General features: G+C 37.3%; 1 long non-coding RNA gene across 1 annotated transcript; it reads right to left on the bottom strand.

Moving 5' to 3' along the window:
- Positions 1–391: 391 nt before the first annotated feature.
- On the bottom strand, positions 392–5928 carry LOC125934459 (uncharacterized). The gene is made up of 3 exons (XR_007461411.1): positions 5769–5928; positions 2228–2293; positions 392–767 (listed from the first exon to the last, which is right to left on the bottom strand). It is a non-coding gene; the product is annotated as an uncharacterized LOC125934459 (long non-coding RNA).
- Between the last annotated feature and the right edge of the window lie 15603 nt (positions 5929–21531).

Raw genomic sequence — 21531 nt, forward strand, 5'->3', positions numbered from 1 at the left:
ATACCCTCAGGGAATTTCAAGTTGATAGGGAATCAATAAGGGCTTTGATAAATAAATACGTAACATGAAACCTAGTACATTGTAGATGCCAAAATATATTTGTTGAATTTGTTGTTGAGGGATACGTACTCAGGCCAAGCAGATACAGCCTTTTGGAGTTAATCACCTTGTAAGAACTGCAAGATTTCAAGAAGCCTACCTTTCAGCATTTTTGGTATCTTTGTCTTCAGTAAGATACCAGATAATAGCATGAAATCTGGAGAGTTTACTGATGATATTGCCTTCTTGATAGTGGAGCTGTTTACAATTCCATTTGGAGTTTAAATGTAGCTCAAAAATAATTACAGAGCTCATACATCAGAGGATGTAAATAGATAAAGCAGCTTTTTTACATGTCCCAAATATAAACTACAGGATCCTTGGCCTTTGAGGCAAAGCATGGCTTTGGATAATAGGAATAGGACTGCTACCTACCACACTGGGCATAGTCTGGTAGTTGCATAACAATGCCTTTATTCCCTACATACTGAAACTTAGATCTTGCATTTCTTGCTTCTTGTCAGGCCCACATTTACATTCTCTAAGAAGACTTTAGCAATCCAAAAAAAGTCAGAGCTCATATTTTAGCTAAATAAGTTCTGAGCAGTACTTTTAAACTTAGCAATTACATTATTCATTACTCAACAGTGCATTCGTGTGTCAGGAGTGGTGTCTAGTAATGAATTTATTTATGGCATGAAAGTAAGCCAAAATACGAACACTTTGGTCTATATTGAAAAGAGATTTTTTTTTATCAGAAAATTCAGAAGCAATTCAATGAACACCTACAGGTTTTTTTTTCCCAAGAACTTAAATTTAGTATTGTATACATCTTCCACATAGATCGTATGAGAATCAATTTTTACCTACAATCAGAATTACAAAGTGCCTTTCAGAACTCAACATATCCTAAACTACAGGAGTATCTCTCTACTCCTTCATGATTAGAACATTTCTTTCATAGTGCTAGTTCATGTTCCACATATAAATATTAATCTCATTATTTTATTTTGAAGTCAAACATATTATTTAACCCCAATATTTTGAATACCGTAACCAAAAGTCACTTTCTATAGGGATCCTCTAGCCACTAACATGAGTTAAGGATTTAATGCCTAAGAGAGATTTTCTTTTCTTACTCTATAGTAACAAAAGAGGGGATACCTGGGTGGTTAGCGGGTTGGGCATCCGAATTCAGCTCAGGTCATGACCTCGTAGTTTGTGGGTTGTAGTGCTGCATAGGGCTCTGTGCTGACAGCTCAGAGCCTGGAGCCTGCTTTTGATTCTGTGTCTCCCTCTCTCTCTGCCCCTCCCCCCACTTGCATTCTCTCTCTCTCTCTCTCTCTCTCAAAAATAAACATTAAAACATAAAAATAAACATTAAAAAGCTTTCAAGTAACAAAAGAGAAATAAAATAAAAAGAATGATAGCCAAAGCCCTAAATATATATATATATGTATATATATATTTATGTTTATCTTTATATTTATATTATTTATATTTATATTTATATTTTAGAGTGTTATGCTAAATGAAATAAGTCATAGAGAGAAAGATACCATACGTTTTCATTCTTATGTGGATCCTGAGAAACTTGGCGGAGGACCATGGGGGAGGGGAAGGGAAAAAAAAAAAAGGTTAGAGAGGGAGGGAGCCAAAACATAAGAGACTCTTAAGAACTTTGAACAAATGGAGGGTTGATGAGGGGTGGGAGGGAGGGGAGGGGGGGTAATGGGTATTGGGGAGGGCACCTGTTGGAATGAGCACTGGGTGTTGTATGGAAACCAATTTGACAATAAATTTCATATTAAAAAAAAAGAATGATAGCCAAAGCTCTAAATATATATATTTATGTTTATATTTTATTTATATTTATAACTGGTTTTAGATTGAGTTTGGCAATGAATCCATGAATTCAGAATATTTCTATATCGAAGTATTCATATTAATTTTGCTTATATCTTATACAAATTTTTTATATTTATAAATAGGTGATAATATGTGATCATATAAATCTTTCAGATGTTCGTCTAGTTTATGTCCACATTTTTCTCATTATAATTCCGACCAGTCACCTGTAGGAGTGAGCCACTAAAATCATGTTTATTCTATAAGACAGTACCCCTCCCTGTTCACAGCTGGTTAAAGTAAAAGGAGAGCATACACTGATTTAAGAGTAGGTAGTCACATTTCTCTTTTGAAGATTTGGAGTTGCATCTCAGAGACTTTTGTTAACCTCTCCCAAGTTGTTGAACTGGAAAGTGACAAAAAAAAAAAAACACCATAAAACAATAAACCTGATTATTATTTGCAGTGTGCAATGCAAAGCAGAAATAGCTAATGAGGGGTTATGGGAATGGAAAGACACCAAGATGTCGCACAGTGAGACTGAGATTCACAATGTAGCCACCTTGGTTCCAAAGGCTTTCAGATTTGTTTCTATCCCTGAGCAGCATGGCTTACAGATAAGGAAATACCTCTCATGTAATAAACTCAATTTCATGGAAGCACGTTTTAGAGGATTTCGATCCTATGCAACCAAAAAAGTGTTTTCTTAGAAATGCATATTCACTAACTGTTTGCATATATACTAGATCCTAGGCTAAAATTTCAGAGAAAAAAATGTGACAAGGCAGCCCCACTGATGCTCCAGTGTTATCCCATGTAGAGAAGGAGGAAGGCAATGAGAGAGGGGGTGCCTAGGTGGCTCAGTTGGTTAAGTATCCAACTCTTGATTTCAGCTTAGGTCATGATCTCACAGGTTGTGAGTTTGAGCCCTGCATGAGGCTCTTTGCTGACAGTGTGGAGCCTGCTTGGGATTCCTGGTCTCCCTCTCTCTATGCCCCTCCCCCACTCACACTATCCCTCTCTCTCTCCCTCTCTCTCTCTCTCTCTCTCTCAAAATAAATACACACACTCTCTCTCACACACACACAAAATAAAGAAAGAAACTTAAAAAAAAGGCAGCCAATGAGAAATGAAAGTGAGTGTGAATAGTAAATAGTTGCATCACAGTCTCTTAAGTACTGGAGTAACAGTAAATGTTACATTTTATAAGTGAGGACAGAATTTGAGACATTGGGATGTACCTCACAACTTTTCAGTCTTGGATAAGTAGGAAATCCCTAGACAGAGAAAGGGGAGAAGGAGTTTCCAAGTAGCAGGGGGGATAGCATTTAAGAAGATACAGAAGTGAGCAAGAGGTTGGAATGCCTATTGGGACATAAGGTTGAAAAGATAGAGTGATGTCAGAATGTAAAGGCCTTGAATTGTATCCTAATGTATTTGGCCTGTATCCCATAGGCCATAGGTAGTGTGATCATATGCCCCAGTTTGTCAGGAACTGTTTTAATTTATACTTGCCGTGTTGATATAATTATTAACAGCACCCTCTTTTTCATTCTCAAAAGTGTCACAGTTTATGCAATGTAGTATTTGGTCATTATTCCTGTAGGGAGCTATTAAAAGAGTTTTGGCTGGAAAATAACATGAGTAAATTTTTTTACAGCTACCAATCTTGGAATTGTGTAGAGCTCCAAATGAAGGACCGGTCTAGTCAAATCCAGACCTTATGGCCTGTTTTCCTAAATAAAGTTTTATTGAAACAGTCATTCCCAAATTTTACTTGCTCTCTATGGCTGTTTTCATGACTCGATTATACAGTTGAATGATTGTGATAGAGATCATTTGGTCTGCAAAGATGAAAAAAATTACTATCTGGCTTTTTACAGAAAATTTTGCTGGCCCTCACTGTAGAGCAACAATGAAGAAGGTAAAACCAGTGTAGGAGGATTTGATTGAATCATAAGGTTTTTTTGTTTAATGTATGAGTATATGTCTTTTTCATTCCCACTAATATTTGAGTATTGGTACCAAGTGGCAGATCTATTAATATACAGACATTTGAATAGTGACATTTTGTTTTGAGGTGTTTTTCATATGGGCAGAGATGTTTTACTAGGAGCCTTAGCAAAACCCTACAGGGGCGCCTGGGTGGCTCAGTCGGTTAAGCGTCCGACTTCAGCTCAGGTCACGATCTCACGGTCCGTGAGTTCCAGCCCCGCGTCAGGCTCTGTGGTGATAGCTCAGAGCCTGGAGCCTGCTTCCGATTCTGTGTCTCCCTCTCTCTCTGCCCCTCCCCCGTTCATGCTCTGTCTCTGTCTCAAAAATAAATAAACGTTAAAAAAAAAAATTAAAAAAAAAAAAACCTACAAAGGTGCTTAAACTCTTATATCTAGAATCAAAAAGATATTTTAAGGTCGTTTTATTCCAAAGTTTCTTGTCCAGTAGGAACATCCCAATTGCCGTTCAAAGTCCAAAATAAATAAACCTCAAATGTGAAAGTAATTACAGAGAAGGTCACACAAAATGAGTATAAACAGTTCAGGCTGAAACGACCTCAATGGCACAAACCATAAGAAGAGTAATTAGCAGCCCCCACCCTTACCTTTTTTTCTTGGAATGAAGAGCATGTGGCAGTTGTGATTGGTTTTCTTTGCTCTGACTCAAAGCACCAAAAACCCAATACATCTTGTTCTTAAACACTTTGCAAAGAAAAAGCATTTGTGTTTGAGTTGCCACTGGCCTCAGAACTGAGTGAGACATGTGTCCAGGATTGTTGTTATATAAGATATATAATAAAGAGGACTGAATTTAGTTAGATTATAAAGCAGAGAGAACAATACTTCCTTACATTCACAAGAGCCTTATAAATATTACAAAGCACTAACATAATATTTTATTTTTCGTTCTCCCAAACCATGTAGTATAATATGTACTGGACAAGATTCTGTGTATCAAGAGGTTATAATATTATTTGCAGATAGAAAGACTGAGTCTCAGAAGGGTGGTATGATTTTTCTAAGTCCTTGTAACTGGAACAAGCTGAAGATCTCAGGCTTTTAGAATTCAAGAATATTGCTTATTTTCTGGCCCTTGTGCAAGGACCTCCCATTATCTTACTTTTTATCTTTTCCTTAATACTTGTGATATAATACAGGCATTTTGATCTAGAGCTAGAAATAAATTATATACTTTATTTGGATTAATATCTAAGTAACGCCATAATTTCTGCCAATTATGAATGTAGATAATAAACCATAGTCAGATTGGTGGTTCCTGTGACTTTTTCATTAAAAACATCAGTTTTAATATCCCATTAGAGTGGTGTCAGATACCACAAAATATCATTTATACTCATCACTACTTTGAAATCATTATAGTTATTAGATTTTCTGCTAGATGTGGTTATTTAATGCATTAATAAAGATGCACATATATTCTTATGTCAACAAAATTTTAACATATTGATAATGGTTTAGTAATATATAAATTATGTTCTCCGTAATGCTATGTGTTGGATTTTTAAAATTTAAAAACATTAACCTGAGGGGCCCCTGGGTGGCTTAGTTGGTTAAACCTCTGACTCTCGATTGAGGCTCAGGTCATGATCTCACAGTATGTGAGTTCAAGCCCCATGTAGGGCTGACAGTGCAGAGCCTACTTGAGATTCTCTCTCTCTGTCTCTCTGCCCCTCCCCTGCTCTCTCTCCCACTCTCAAAATAAGTGAATAAACTTAAAAAAATTAATAAATAAAAACATTAACCTGATAAGGGACACATAAGTGTCAGCAAGGGAACCATGGCATAAGAAATCAAACTCCTCCCAGGGTCCACAATATCTATTCAGTTAGCTATTACTATATAATTAATCACCCCAGAATTTAATACCTAAAAACAATGACAGCTGTCAGTAGTCTTTTTCATGCTTCTTGAGTTTGACTGGGATTCATCTTGGTTGTAATAACACCAGGTCTGTCATGTTGTTATATCCAGATGCTGGCTGGAGCTGGACTCATCTCGTCTTCCCCATTCTCAGATTTGACAGTTGATGTTGGCAGTTGGCTAGAATTTAAGCTGGGCTTGTTGGCAGTTACACCCACAGGAGGCTATTTGGTTTTCTCAAAGTAGGGTACCTGATTCCAAGAATTAGCATCCCAAGAGATCCAGACAGAAGCCATATTGTCTTTAGGATCTAGACTTAGAAGTTACCTTATATCACTTCCTCCATAGTTATGAGTTTGTGCAGAAATGAGTTTGTGCAGACCAGGAAAATTACACAGACCCCAGCTGTCTAAAAGATGAGTGATAATATCACATCATATGTGCTTTTGGAATAAGATGTATTTGAGTGGCCTCCTAGAAAAATACAATCTACCATAATGTTACAAGGTTTTCCATGCTTCTGAATCTTTCACATGTATATATTATTTAAATTTGCTTGCATTATTTCTTTAATTTTTTACTCCTGTTTTTCCTTTAAACCCAAAGTAAAGCAGGAATTCTGCAAACCTTTCATGAACAATTCCTGCCCCCAACAATTTCTTTGTACCATTGTGTGCATATGTGTGTGCTACTGTATTAGTTTACTTTTCTCTATTTGGGAGTTCACTTAATAAATTCTAGGGCTTATTTGTTAATAGCTCTTTCCTCTTTTTTGTGAGTTTTTTAAGGACAGGTTCAGAGATTTTACTTATTTCCCCTACATGTCTACTTACTAATTATGCATTAATATGCAACTAATGCTTGTGAAATAAATGCTCTTTCAAATTCATCCTGTTGCTGCCTATTAGAATAAGTCAGCTGCCATCAAAAGAGTTAATGTCCACTGTATTGAAAGATGTGAGACTCACATCTAGTTATAGGGTAGCAACAGCTTCATTAGCTGGTTCCTTCCACAGCTGAAAAATAAGTTCAAGGAGACATCGTACCCCAGCCTAACCAAATGGCATCACGGATTCTTACAGATTTTGTGAATAACGTCACCCCTGCCTCTAAACCAAAGGCAGAGTCACCATAAAACATTGCTGAAAACCTGAGAACATAATTTCTCCAAAAGAGATCAAAGTGCTTAAAGCAGATGAAATACTGAGCCATAAATTAAGGGATCAATTGTATGAGATTATTTTAAAATACAAGTACTTAAGATGTGTGACTTTCTGACACAGCATCAAATGACATGTTGAAAGAGACCAAAAGTTCATGAGATATTTCATTTTAAATCCCAGTAAAGCAAGAAAAATTAACCTTGGAGAGGACCAAACCTATTCATATTAATGTTAAAAAAAATGTATCATCTCCAAGACTCCTATGAAGCATGAACTCTGGCTGTTACACAAGCTTAATTTGTTTGCTTATTTGTTTGTTTTCTACAAGATGAAAAAGGTAGACAAGCTCACTGAAAAAATTATAGGAAATCCACAGCATTTGCTATGTTTAGTAATAAGAATTAAAAAGAAACCTCTGTCATGAAGAGATTCAAACAGAGGTAGACTATTTTCTAGGTTTTATGACTATGAGTCGATGTGCAACCAGCATCTGTTTCTATGTAACTGTGATGGATCTCTCAATTGAGAAACACATATTCACAAAATTGGCAGAGGCACACCTGGGTGGCTCAGTTGGTTGGATGTCAGATTTTGGCTCAGGTCATGATCTCACAGTTCATGGGTTCGAACCCCGCAGTGGACTCTGTGCTGACAGCTCAGAGCCTGGAGGCTGCTTTGGATTCTGTGTCTCCCTTTCTCTCTGTCCTTCCTATGCTCATTCAATCTCTCTCTCTCTCTCTCTCTCTCTCTCTCTCTCTCTCTTTCTCCCTCTCTCCCTCTCAAAAATAAATAAACATTGAAAAAAAATTATTTACGTTTATTTATTTTTTGAGAGAGATAGAGAGACAGAGCACAAGTTGGGGAGGGGCAGAGAGAGAAGGAGACAGAGAATCTGAAGCAGGCTCCAGGCTCTGAGCTGTCAGCACAGAGCCCGACTCAGGGCCCGAACTCACAAACTGTGAGATCATGACCTGAGCTGAAGTCAGTTGCTTAACCGACTGAGCCACCCAGGCACACCCCCAAAAGAAGAATTTTAAAAACAAAGTTTGCAGAGAAGATCAGCTTGGAAAGAGAGTTGTTTGTTTGTTTTTTTAATGTTTATTTTTAAGACAGAGAGAGACAGAGTATGAGCGGGGGAGGGCCAGAGAGAAAGAGAGGGAGAGAGAGAGAGAGAGAGAGAGAGAGAGAGAGAGAGAGAGAGAAAGAGAGAGAATCTGAAGCAGGCTCCAGGCTCTGAGCTGTCAACGCATAGCCTCACATGGGGTTCGAACCCATGAACTATGAGATCATGACCTCAGCCAAAATCTGGCTCCCAACCAACCATGAGATCATGACCTGAGCTGAAGTTGGACGCTCAACCAGTGACTGAACCACCCATGTGCCCTGAAAGAGAAGTTTGAGCTAAACTCACTATCAGTGAATAACAACAGATTGTCTGTGAGACTGAGATGTGCTACTCCACCATCCTAGAGGAAATGCCAGTGCATGTAGCTCTCTTATTTAATTAATCAAATAAGGGTTTTTTTCCCCCATCAAATGAAGGTTCCTAGAAGTAATATTTATTTGTGCTAAAAAGATGATCACAATGTGCAGTTTACTCTATTACTTGGAGATTTTTGAATATTGTCTCAATGTTCCCAACACATTGGAAGTATGAATGGATATCAAAATGACCTCATTTGTAAGCCTAGTAAGAAATGATGTATTGGCTTTATTTTCTTTGGAATTAGACTGATAGAGGTGGAAACACTTTTGAACAAAATATATCATCCTGAGAATATTTCTTTTGTGTAGATATTTGTCCTAGTTCTGAGAAATTTTTAGTAGCTTTTTTATCATTTATTTTAATTATTGTGAACTTAAAACCAAAAAAAAAAGTAAAAAGAAATCATTTTATAATCTGTCATTTTATACTAACAAGACAATCTTGATTGTATTGGTTATTAGGCTTAATGTAAGAGGAGTTTTTAACTGGTTACCTTTTGTAGAAATAGGAGTCAGATGACTTCTCATTGTTATTTATTTAATATACAAGTGAGTTCTGAGAGTAACTGACCCATCCTTTTGCCCTCGGTGTCTTTATTCACTGAGTGCCCACTGAGAACAGCATCTCCCTCCAGGTTCTCTTACCAGTCCGTGCCCCAAGCCTCTCTCCAGATATAGTGCCATCTGCTGGAAGAAACAGATACTCTGGCTCCATTGCAAACCCAGTGAATCTCAGTCTCTAGAGATGAGATCTGTGCATTGATACTTTACAAAGGCTTCCCAAATGATTCTAATGTGCAGCCAGGTCACAACACCCTAGAAAGCATACACTGGCCTCTTTACTTCCAAATTTTAGCAGTTCCTCTACAATTCTAACATTTGAGGGTAGATGCTCTTCTGATGAAAAAGGGGAAAATGATGTGAAAGACATTATTTTCCAAATATGGGAGGCATGATGTGACATTGTAGCTGAGGAAATAATCCCTGAGTTTCATTCTTCCTAAAGTAGGGAATATGTGCTCTCATTTTTCATGACCCATTTAAACAGGGCAGCTCACAGGGGCTAAATGTGGGCTAGCTAGGCAGAGAATAATCTTTCCCTGCTGAAAGTAATGAATGGTGAGTTGAGAAGCATTATTGGAAATGCATCACAACCTTACATATTTGTTTAAATGGAGCTATGGTCAAAATACATGTACAAAAGAAACCCCTGTGCAGTTTGATTGTGAGCTATGAGATTTATTTTGTATTTTAGGTGTGGGGCTGTGACAATAAAACCCCAGTGCAATAAATAAATCTTTATCAACTTATACAGAGCTATCAGGAGATACTTCTTATTCCCCTGGAAAGAACCATGTTCTCATATTGTACATTTTCTATCTGCTTTAACTTCCTGATCTTGAATCTAATAATGACCAACTGGCTTTTCTGATACCTTGTGATAGTCCTTCTGGAAGGAATTTAAATAGCATGCTAAACAGTAATTCTTATAGGCATCACATTCTTCTCTGTCATGTCAGTGGTGCAAAAACTGGTTATTGCAATCTAGTTTTCACAAATATTCTGTTTCATGATGGGCAATTTATTGCCTTGGATTCTTACCACAAGAAACACGAAATGTGAAATGTTTATTAGAAATGCATAACTCTAAATGAGACTTCAATAGATGCAAAACAGTTAAAAGGATTTAGTATTACATTCTCCTTTCTGCTGTATAGGAAATAAATGAGGCACAGATTTAAAAATAAAGTTAAGTAAGAGCATGAACCAAGAATATTGTCTTAATTGTTCAGTTCATGCTGTGTAGGTGAGCAGTAATGAATCAATGTATTGGAAAGTGAGAAAGTCACCCACAATTTTGGGGGAAAACTCAGTAATATTTTTAAAAATTCCTGTTTGACTTGTTACATATAGAAGAAAAAAAACATGTTTCTGTTTTAAAAAGCAGCTATGCTTGGTTTCTCCAAAGTATACCAGATGCTTTATTCCTTGCAGTAACGTTCTTTCTTATGTGCAATGGTAGAGGAGGGAACATAGTTCATTTGCAAGTTGCGGGTATAGCTACATTGTTCTGTAACTCAGAACCATCTCTAAGCTTCTAAACCTACCAGCTGAGATATTCCATCTGGTGGTAGAAAGATTTTGGATACAGAATGTCTGAAGATCCAGATACTAAGCTATTGTTCCAAGCTAATATACAAAGTGCTAGCCAGCACTGACTCACTGCTCTAGCAAGTTGCATGCCTGAGTTCATGTAATTAGCATAACAGCAGGTTATGGTGGTTCTTTATTATTATTTTTATTATTTCCATTTGGTAGAGGTAGAAACTGAGGCTTATTTGGCGTGAGTGACTTTTTCAAAGACACACTGCTATTGGAGTAGAATTTGAACACAGATCTTTCTAATCCTAAACATGAGGATTTCACTAGACTTCTAAACTGTTAATTGCTTTCAATCCCAGTACTGTATGTTCTGGAGAATAACCTTGAGATATTTTCCTTCAGCATCATTATCATAAATTGTAAGTTTAACTTACAGTGAATAAAAAACAGATGTAAAGATGGATTTTGTTTAAAATTGGGGATTCTAGTTCTAGTTTTTATCTAGTAGACTGAAATTTCTGGTAGACTGAAAACACTAATAAAAGTGTTGTGATTCTGATATTCAAAGTAAGATGCTCAGAGAAATCAAAGTGAGATATGTAAACTGAATGTATGTATGCATTCATACAACATACAGAAAATGGGTTTTAGCTTTTTCACTGTTCATATAGACAACTAGAATATAAACTTTATGACATAGTATATGGGCCTCCCTTGATTTGTAGCATGTCATCAAAGCTCACACCGTAGCTGGCATTTTGTATAGTTTCAGAATATATTTTAGGGTATAAATGTATATGATTTACCAGATCTGGCATAGGTATAGTTATACACTAAAATATTGAAGTGGTGGTCTATGAGAGAAACCATTTTAATAGCAGGAGTCCACTATTATTCCCACAACAAGGGAGAGGGTATAGAAAAATGTTTAGAATGTAATTGATGCTCAAATAATAATCAGAATAATATAAAATTATTGCCAACATGGAACAGTTATCTTTTTTTAATTTCTTTTTTACATTTATTTATTTTTGAGAGACAGAGAGAGACAGAGTGTGAGCCGGGGAGGGGCAGAGAGAGAGGGAGACACAGAATCCAAAGCAGGCTCCAGGCTCCAAGATGTCAGCACAGAGCCCAACGCGGGGCTTGAACCCACGAACTGTGAGATCATGACCTGAGCCAAAGTCGGATGCTTAACTGACTGAGCCACCCAGGTGCCCCAGAACAATTATCTTTGATTCTGTAAGTGGACCAATCATGAACTTACAGACTTTTCTTCCAACTATGGAATTAAATAGTTTGTGCTAGAATATATATTTAAGATTCTTAGATAAGCAGGAAAAGAAAATGTCTATTGTGCTTTTGTAACTTTCAGCCAGTGGTACATATGCCACAGATATAGCATTCTTTACACCACGACATGACATCCACATATCACCGATCCACTTACTACATAGCACGCTCAAAATGGTAGCCATCTCTGGTTAAGGCTGTTGATTGTCAAGTTCTAGTGAAAACCAAATGAGAGATTAGATTTGGAATTATTCTGAAAGCTATAAAATACTATAGAGCTATTATATTTCTATATAACTTTAACATTCTCTACCTGCCTTATTGTTTTCTTTTTATTTGGTGTTATGCACATTTAAAAATGGGAGATCCTTAAGGATGAGACTTTGTCCTGTTTTTCATTAAACAGTGCCTGGTACATGGTAGGGCTTCAATAATAATAGCAGTAGATGCCATTCTTGAAAGCTCATAAGGATTTCAATGCACAATTCATGAATTCGTGATGAATTTGTTTTACCTTTTCATTTTCTTGAAAAAATTGGTTTGTATTTGTTTCAGGTAGTCCCACCATGTGCTCAGAGTAATTTTTTTTAAACTTCTTTCCATCTCAGTTTCCTTAATTCATAAATGGGGATAGTCCACACTCCCCACAGGTTTGTTTTCATAGCTGAAATGAGATAATGTGTTTGAAAATGATCTTAAGCTCTCAAGAGTCCATCAAATATTTTTATTGACACTAGTAAGCTAAAGTTATATAAGGGACCAAAAAATTATCTTGTTTTTGCAACCAAAATACTTTCTTAGAGAAGAACAGAAAGTTTTTTTCTTCTCCATCACTTCTATAAGTCCATATAGGGAGAAGGAAACAATATGGCCCAGAAAAGCATAGTCTCTTAAATATCATTATGAGTATTATGAAATATAGTTTTGATTTTTGTCTTTAAAAATCCATAGAAGTAATAATTTCTAGACTTTTTAATTGCAACTTTTAATATATATTATTAAGCATAAAAGTAATCTCAAGAGATGATCTATTAATATTTCAAGTGCTGACTAGGCATGGGAAGTAGGCAGTCCACTTTTCCTTGAAACTTGGTTGTTGTAGGTAGTTCTCTGAGGTTGGAAAATAGAAACAAACGGGAAGAAATTCTCCTGCTCTAGAGTGTTGATTTGGATTCAGGGCTGCAGAACTAAATCTTTTAAAGCTTATAATGAAAATCACCATCTGAGTTTTTATGCTGACTCATCTTAAAATGGTGTGTTAACAATGTGGGCATCACAGGGGTTTTGCCATAAAAAGAGGACAGAAAGGGCCCTCCAACTGCTTCCTGTGAAGGTAAACTTCTCATCTTCTGATTTCTCTATTCCACCAACCTGGTCAGAATGAAATTTTCAAAGTTGAAGCCTGAGCCCAGTGACCACAGTGATTAAAATCAACTTCTCTGTTGCTTTCCCAGAGTTATTGTACTAAGCAGTATCTTATTTTGGTGGGTCTTTATTTATTCCTCTGCCCCACCCCCATAATCTTCATAAACATCCCCCAGTCACCCAAGTACAGACATAGTTCAAGTTAAAACAGTGTGCTTGCAATGCGCATGCTCTCAGGATAAGCCTCTTAGGCTTCCTTAAATCCAGTTGACTATTCCCAAGTGCTTCCATGAAAATATTCTGGAGCTTTCCATAGATCTCTCCTTTCTGGACTTTGAAAAATGCCAAAAGATGTGTATTTCATGAGCTAGCATGAGATTCTCTCACTGGATCATGCAAAATGTCAAAGTCATGTGGATTTTCCCAAACCATCTCCCTGGTGCATTGCCAAAGTGACATTATCTAATGAGCATGCTGGCTGGGGGGAGGTGAGCTGAGGTGTGCATCAAGTGCACTTGTCATAGATGCAGACCTCTGAAAGGCTGGCTTTCAAGTCTGACTTGCAAATTGGATATGCCCTTCACTTTGGATTAGCCTCCAATTTAAATTCAACTGTTGTTATTTCTGTTTTAGCATTGTATGCAATCTGATGGAAGGCCTTGAATAAAATCTCAATCCCAGAAAATCCTCTCTTTTAACGTAATGCTAGGAAGCAACTTTGGTAAGGTAAAACGAAATACGCAGCAAATGACATTGCCTTACCAATAGAACCTGCCTTTTCTTTTCCAAAATTGATGTATTTGTACCTTTGAGCGGCCTATAAGAACAAGAAATAATTAATAAGGAAACTAATAAGAAAACTGAACATGTCCTTTAACTTCTAGAAGAGTAATAGTGATACTAATAATTATAGAAGATAAATGTTCTCATAAGTTTCTTATTCAACTCTCACCATCACACCCAGAGGCAATACTATTGCAAGTTTATAGGTGAGGAAATGATGCCTTGTAGAGATCAACTAACTTGTCCAAAGTCTCATCAGAGGGCTAGTGAGAAGTAGGTCAAAGTCCCATTTTCTTATTCTACAGTCTCATCTATCTGTCTTACTAAATTGCAGACATGTATAGAATATAGTGACTAAAATGGCTATAAGTTATTCAATACTTACAATGTCAAAAAAGCAGCACTGTGTTTGTGAACAAGGCAAATATAATCTCCAGCCTTAGCCTAGCTGAAAAACAAAACTAAACAAGTGATTAAAGTACCATTTAAGTTTTGGAAGGGAATAGATAGGGTATTCTGACATCATATAGCAGGAGAATCCAATATGCTCTGTGAGGAAATATGTTCAGTCAAGACTGAAAATTGAATAGAAGAATTTGGCCAAATGAAGATGGGGATAGGGAATGTGAGGTGAGGTGGAGGAAGTCTGAGTAAAACGAATGACAAAGTATTGGGTTTGAGAAAACACACAAGTTACCACAGAAAATTAAAGGTAGTTTGTTAGACTACAGAGTGGGTAACGGGGATGGTATTGATGGAATATAGAGCTTCAGAAGGACGCAGTGATCATACTGTGGAGTGTTTATAGGATTATTATTGTGCTAAATGCTGTGCTAAAAACCATGATTTTTCTGGCCTTTACAACAATGGTACAAGTTAGGTAACATCACACTGAAAGGATTCAGAGCAAGTTTCCCCAAAATGTGTCCCTTTGGCATGTGGACTATTTTGAGCCAAAGGCAGTAGAGACCCTATGAAGTCAAAAGAAACTTTTCTCATTCCTACCTAAAAGAATCTAAGTTGTGGTGTTTTCCCAGAATAAGAGTTATTACTAGAAATAAATTTTATCTAAGACTCCTCTGTATGGCAGGGAAAACATCTACTTTTCTTCTTACTGCCCTGTGAAATGTCCTCTTTCCCTTTTAATGTCCCCGGTGTCTACCCTATTTCGTATTTTAGGATGCTGTATACACCTCATTTTACTTCCTGTCTTTGAGCCTCTCATGAATGTTGGATTTATTGATCTCCTCTCAATCTGTCTCAAATCATTTTAATTCTTAGACCAGCCAGAAGAACCTTTGAATGATGTAAAAAAAAAATTTTCCTCCCCCCAGCAACACCATTTTACCACTAGAGAGGCTGGAGCTCACAGAATTAAGGTAGTTACAACACTTTTGTCTTGATCCAAAGCTCTGGACCATGATGGTATCCCACACTGTTGGCATACCGTTTCACTTAGATCTACCAATGGACAGGGATGAGGAGTCAAATTGTCTTCCTGCTTGATCTTTACTACAAATATGAAAGATGACCCCAAACACAAGTCTAGTCAATTCATTCTGTGATGACAAGTGGGATCATGCAGTTTTAATTATAGCATAATTGAAAATGTACATGATTTTTGTGAAACTTTTCAACCAAGGACATCATTAACATTTAATGCTTTACCCACATTTATCCAACTTTGTAGATTTGACATTTTATACTTTGCTGACCTTTTTGAGTTGTTAAAAGGAAATATCCTTTTTGTATTCCCTTCACTCTGTTAGAGGAAAAGAAAGCCAACTGTATTAGTATTTATAGAAAAAAATGAAGGGAAAAAAGATAAAGACCACATTTCTTACTACTTTTTTTTTTTTTTTTTTTTTTTTGCTTTAAAGTAGAATTATCCTGGGCTTTCAACCAGAGACTTTGGGTTGCTCTGTTATTGATCTGTCTGTTCTATATAAAGATCAGACCATATGCATCTGTCCAAATTGGCAAGGATTCATTTGTAGTCCTTGCCTTTTATACTTGTATTTGTTGCTTATTGCTACAGTCTCACACAGAAAATTTAATAGAATAAATCTCCATATTTCATCCAATAGATTAAAATAACCACAATTTTTCCAAACACATATAATGTAATTACCTTATGGTCTAGATAGTTCTCACATCTCTGGAAAAGTGATTATGTCCCTAATCATGTATTTTAAATTAACCCTGTGAATTACTAAGACTCTGCACAAATTTACAATGTGTGTGTGTGTCTGTGTGTGTGTGTGTGTGTGCACGCACCTGCACGCACGTGCGTGTGTGTTGAGGTGGTCCACACACCACCAGGTAATTCTCAGACAACATCTCAATCCTGACAGTATCAGCCTGGAGATAGCATCACATTCCAACAGGTGAAGGGTTCAGTCCCAGAAGACTGTCCCCCAACCCCAAATTCAGATGCCAATTACAGGTCCCGGTTGTCATCTGTGCTTTTGACCAACCGGCTAGTGATTGAAGTTCTAACGACCCTCTCCTTGGGTTCAATTAATTTCCTAGAGTTGCTCACAGAACCCAGAGAAACATACTTACTACATCACTGGTTTATTATAAAAGGATATCACTCAGGAAGAGCCGGATGGAAGAGATGCCTAGGGCAACGTATGGTGAAAGACTCCGGATGGAAGAGATGCCTAGGGCAACGTATGGTGAAAGACTCTGGGGTTTTCATGCCTTCTTTGAGCACCACTTAGCCAAATCTCCCTTTGCTCACCAACCTGGAAGTTCTCTGAACCTACTCCTTTTGGGGTTTTATGTAGGCTTCATTACATAGGCACCGTAGATTAAATCGCTTACCATTGGTGATTGAATTCAATCTCCAGCCCCTCTCCTCTTTGCCATACACATGATTTGCTCAGATAAAATATATTTCTAGTAATATCTCCTCCTGTGTCTGCTATTTCTTAAAAATAACCATTTCAAGATAAACCTTATACAAAAGAGGCATATTTGGTGTGGCAAATTCTGCTCCCTTTCAAGACCAAATGTAATAGTGGTCCAAATATTCAAATTGGTCCAAATATTCAAGACCAAATGTAATATAATATTGCTTACCATAAACATAATTTTACTATTAGTCTCTTAGTTTTATTTCCTACTGTTATTGCAATTTGATTTTCTATTTGTACTTTGTATAGAAAAAAAAAAATTTTACCTTAACCCTAAAGGTGATTTTTTTTTTTAATTTTGTCTTTCTGGTGTTAAGAAGAAAACCATAGCCCTTAAATGTAATCACTTATGTTAAGGCCCCACATCAGTTAACCAACTAAATCTAACTTAACTGCAGAAATGTAATCAAACCAGCCAAACTGGGATTTCCTAGTCAACAGGAGGAGGTAATCTGCTAAGACCCTTCCATTTCTCTTAGGAGGGCAATCTTGCCTAAAATAATGCATTCCTTGCTGATAATTTCCTTTGTTCTATTCCTTTTTTGCTTTAAAAACTTTTTCCTTTCTGCAGCTCTAAGAGGCCACCTTCTATTTGCTAGATAGGGCACCACTTGATTCATGAATCATTTCATAAAGTGAATTAGATCTTTAAATTTACTCAGTTGAATTGTGGTTTTTTTGTTGTTTTTGTTTTTGACACTAATATCCTTTGAGTTTTATTTCTTTGGATGAGAACCAAGTGCTGTTTCCTCAAAGATAGCCCACATATTGGGATTTGAGGAATGCTTTTTACTTTCGTTAAATCCCTTTTTTAGGTTAAAAAGTTACTTGAGCCAGATGGTGGTTTAAACAGCTATCTATCATGTATCCTCTTGTATAATACTGTACCATGTATCTTTTATACATGAAAGGGGATAAATGCTGAACATAGAGATTATGGAAAACTTGTTTCAAAGCCAAGAATCTGAAAATATGAATCTATGAAATATCTTAGTCCAGGGAGAACAAAGCTATCTCATTGCAGTGCTGATTAATTACTAGTGTCTTCCTAGCGTAGTAGCTAAGAATTTGTAGCCATGTATTTGCATACTTTGAATGAGTATCATGATCCATTGGGGATGTCTGTCTTGGGCACAAAATAGGAAAAGGTAAGCCCCATGTTTTTCAATTTTGCCTTAGCTGCAGGAAGTTGGTCTAAATCAGGGGCCAACAAGCTTTTTCTATAATGGAACAGGGAGTAAATATGTTATGTATTGCAGGCCATACAGTCTTCATTGCAACCACTTTGCCACTGTAGTAGTAAAGCAACCAAATAACAATACACAGATGAATAGACATTCTGTGTTCCAGTAAAATTTTACTTACAAAAAAGGTAGAGGGCCAGATTTTGCCCATAGGCTCATATAGTTTGCTGATCCTTGATCTGAATAGTATATCATGTAGCTTCATTTGAATGATATTCATATCATGATTTTTGAGAATGTGAGACTATTCACCTGGCCCTATATTTGGTGGCAGTCTTATATGTCTGTGTATCACCTAGCAAGAAAAAAATTCATAAAAGCCCATACTTTTTCAGTTTGTATGTCTCCAACTAGGTGAAATGAGGGAGCACTCGTACATATTATGGCATAAATTAGTACTCATCACGCACATGGTTTTTATCATTTTTTCTCATTATTATAATTATCTTTCCTTGTATTGAATAACTGCATTTCTGGGTGACCTAAATCTAGTATAGGTTTTATTTTTTTTTATTTTTTTAATGTTTATTTATTTTTGACAGAGAGAGACAGAGCATGAGTGGGGGAGGGGCAGAGAGAGAGGGAGACACAGAATCTGAAGCGGGCTCCAGGATCTGAGCTGTCAGCACAGACCCCGACACGGGGCTCGAACCCATGGACCACAGGATCATGCCCTGAGCTGAAGTCGGATGCTCAACTGACTCAGCCACCAGGTGCCCCTAGGTTCTATTTTTGATAGAAGAAGGATGGCATGCAATAGTTGCTGGAACATGAGGCTATAGTAGTAAAAAGTGTTTGGGTTACAAGTCACATGAAAGTAACTCAAAGAGACTAGGGAAATTATCATAAGGATGCCATAATGTCTTTTAAAAACTAGAAATTAATTTAAGTTATACCTGACCTTCTGATCACTATTAACCATTTCATGAACAGCAACAGGACTCATTTCCATCTTTAATCTCTACTTGTATCTGTGTGTTTGCTTTATTCTTCCCTCTTATGTGCCAGACTAATTTCCTTCCTATCTCTAATCCACTTGAAGAGAAATATGGCTGCCAGAAGTCTCTGAAGGCGTAGTCTTAGCCTCAGAAAAAGATGGACTCTTCCTTGATTCTATTTTAATTTCTGAGAAGGGACTCTTGGGTCAAATACCTTTCTTGGGCTGATTGAACCATGGGCAGTGGTTCTGAGAAAAGGGCTGTAATGCAGATTGGGGAACAACCCTGAGCCATCTATGCTATGGATAGCTGACAGAGATAACAAAATGGCTACACCTGGATGACCCATGAGGCTATGAGACATGTTCTCATGAAAGAGATTCTGTACAAAGGAAGTACTAAAGAAACACATGTCTTATTAACTGGCTTAGAAAATGTCTTGTCTTTTAAATTCTTGTTTAGCATAGTAAATTAGCCTCTCCATTTTCTTGAAAAATGTCCTAAAAGTTGAGCACTTCTTTTTTTTTTTAATTTTTTTAAACATTTATTTATTTTTGAGATAGAGAGAGAGCATGAAGAGGGGAGGGTCAGAGAAAGAGGGAGACACAGAATCTGAAACAGGCTCCAGGCTCTGAACTGTCAGCACAGAGCCCAACGCAGGGCTTGAACCCACGGACCATGAGATCATGACCTGAGCCGAAGTCGGACGCTTAACCAACTGAGCCACCCAGGCGCCCCACAGTTGAGCGCTTCTAAGGCATCGTCTTCTGAGTGTTTGGAAATACCTTGTGACATTCTTGGTAAGCAGATCATGGGTGGAAATGAATTAGTTTGTGCTTTGTTGTTGGGCCAATGAGCCTTAGGCTGAAAGGCTACTCAGGTGAGGACAGTGGAATTGAATGTGAAGGATCCGATTAGCTCTGCTCAACTTTTGTGCTCTGTTTAAGCTACACAATAATTCCATCTTCTCTTCACTGCGATGATAATTTTCAGTGCCTGAATCTCAGACTCTATTGCAAGTAGCAAATGATTATCCAAAATATTGTGTGCCCTGTTGAAGGACCTCAAGGCACCAGTGACCCTATCTCAGAAGAAATCACTTGTGTCACAGGCAAATTAAAAATGTTGTCTGTGTGTGAGGGTAAACTGCTACTTAATAACCGCCCCTTCGTAAGGAATAGCATTTTTAGATGAAAACGATGGCTCATAATGGAAGTACTGAAGAGGTGTGTGTGGCTTTTCTCTCATGCTTCCTCAGAAGCAAGATCTGTCCCACGGGAGATAAGGAACTGTGTTTCCAGGTGGCAGGACCAGGACAACAACATTCAGGTGCTTTACTCATCTTCTGTGGTGTTCTTTTATTTCTAAGGGACTTTTAGTATGGGAACCTCTCTCTCAGAAGAAAAGATAGCTGAGAAATTACTTTCTGAGTGCCACCTGGAGGACATGGGCGTCATCAACCCTTGTGTTTCTATCACTAAGTTGTTTGGGATTCCACACAATGATACAAAGGTTAATATTTAAACTAATAAGGTAAAAAAAAATAAAAGAATCTAATAAGATATTATAAAATCAGCAAAAATATATTTGGGTTTGTTTTTAAATTTTTGCATTTAATAAATTATTTCCATTTTCCAGAAACATTCCCATGTAAGTTGGCTGATAACTGAAATTATGGACTTCTATAAGTGACGAGCACTGACTTACTCCGCTAAGGAGTAAGCAGCATAGCTCTTCCCAAGACTGTGGTGTCTTCTTGGGGACATGTTCTCTCGTGACTTCTCTCATTGCTTTTCCATATTCACATTATCTCTTGACCACACTCCTGGATCTTACTCCTTCAGGACTCCTCACTTCTTTGTTCTTTGTCCTTTGTCCTATTCCCAGATTGTCCCTAAACCTTAATCACAATTTAGATTTTTGTAGTCGGATTTAACTGAATTTTGCATAATGTGGAGATGAATAATAAATTTCACACATCCTTATTCATCATAAAACTAGAACTTTCTTGGCAAAGTTTCCTTCAGGGGTGACGTTTCTCCTCAGGCCCCAGCTTTCCTACACTGTTGAAACCTTTACCCTCTTCTGCATACCCTGGATCTCAGAAAGTATTTTACTTCTAGGTGATTTGGCTTTTCCTTTTCCTATGTTCGTCCATCTCAGCTATGCTCTGAGGGTGTTTTTTATATGATTTTTTTTTAATTTTTTTTCTTTTTTAACGTTTATTTATTTTTGAGACAGAGAGAGACAGAGCATGAACAGGAGAGGGTCAGAGAGAGGGAGACACAGAATCTGAAACAGGCTCCAGGCTCCGAGCCATCAGCCCAGAGCCCGACGCGGGGCTCGAACTCACGGACCGAGAGATTGTGACCTGAGCTGAAGTCGGACGCTCAACCGACTGAGCCACCCAGGCGCCCCGGGTGTTTTTTATATGATTTAAATGGTCCATGAAAGTGTTGTAATATATAAAGACC

Source organism: Panthera uncia, chromosome D1, assembly GCF_023721935.1.
Source record: "Panthera uncia isolate 11264 chromosome D1, Puncia_PCG_1.0, whole genome shotgun sequence".
Taxonomy (NCBI): Eukaryota; Metazoa; Chordata; class Mammalia; order Carnivora; family Felidae; genus Panthera; species Panthera uncia.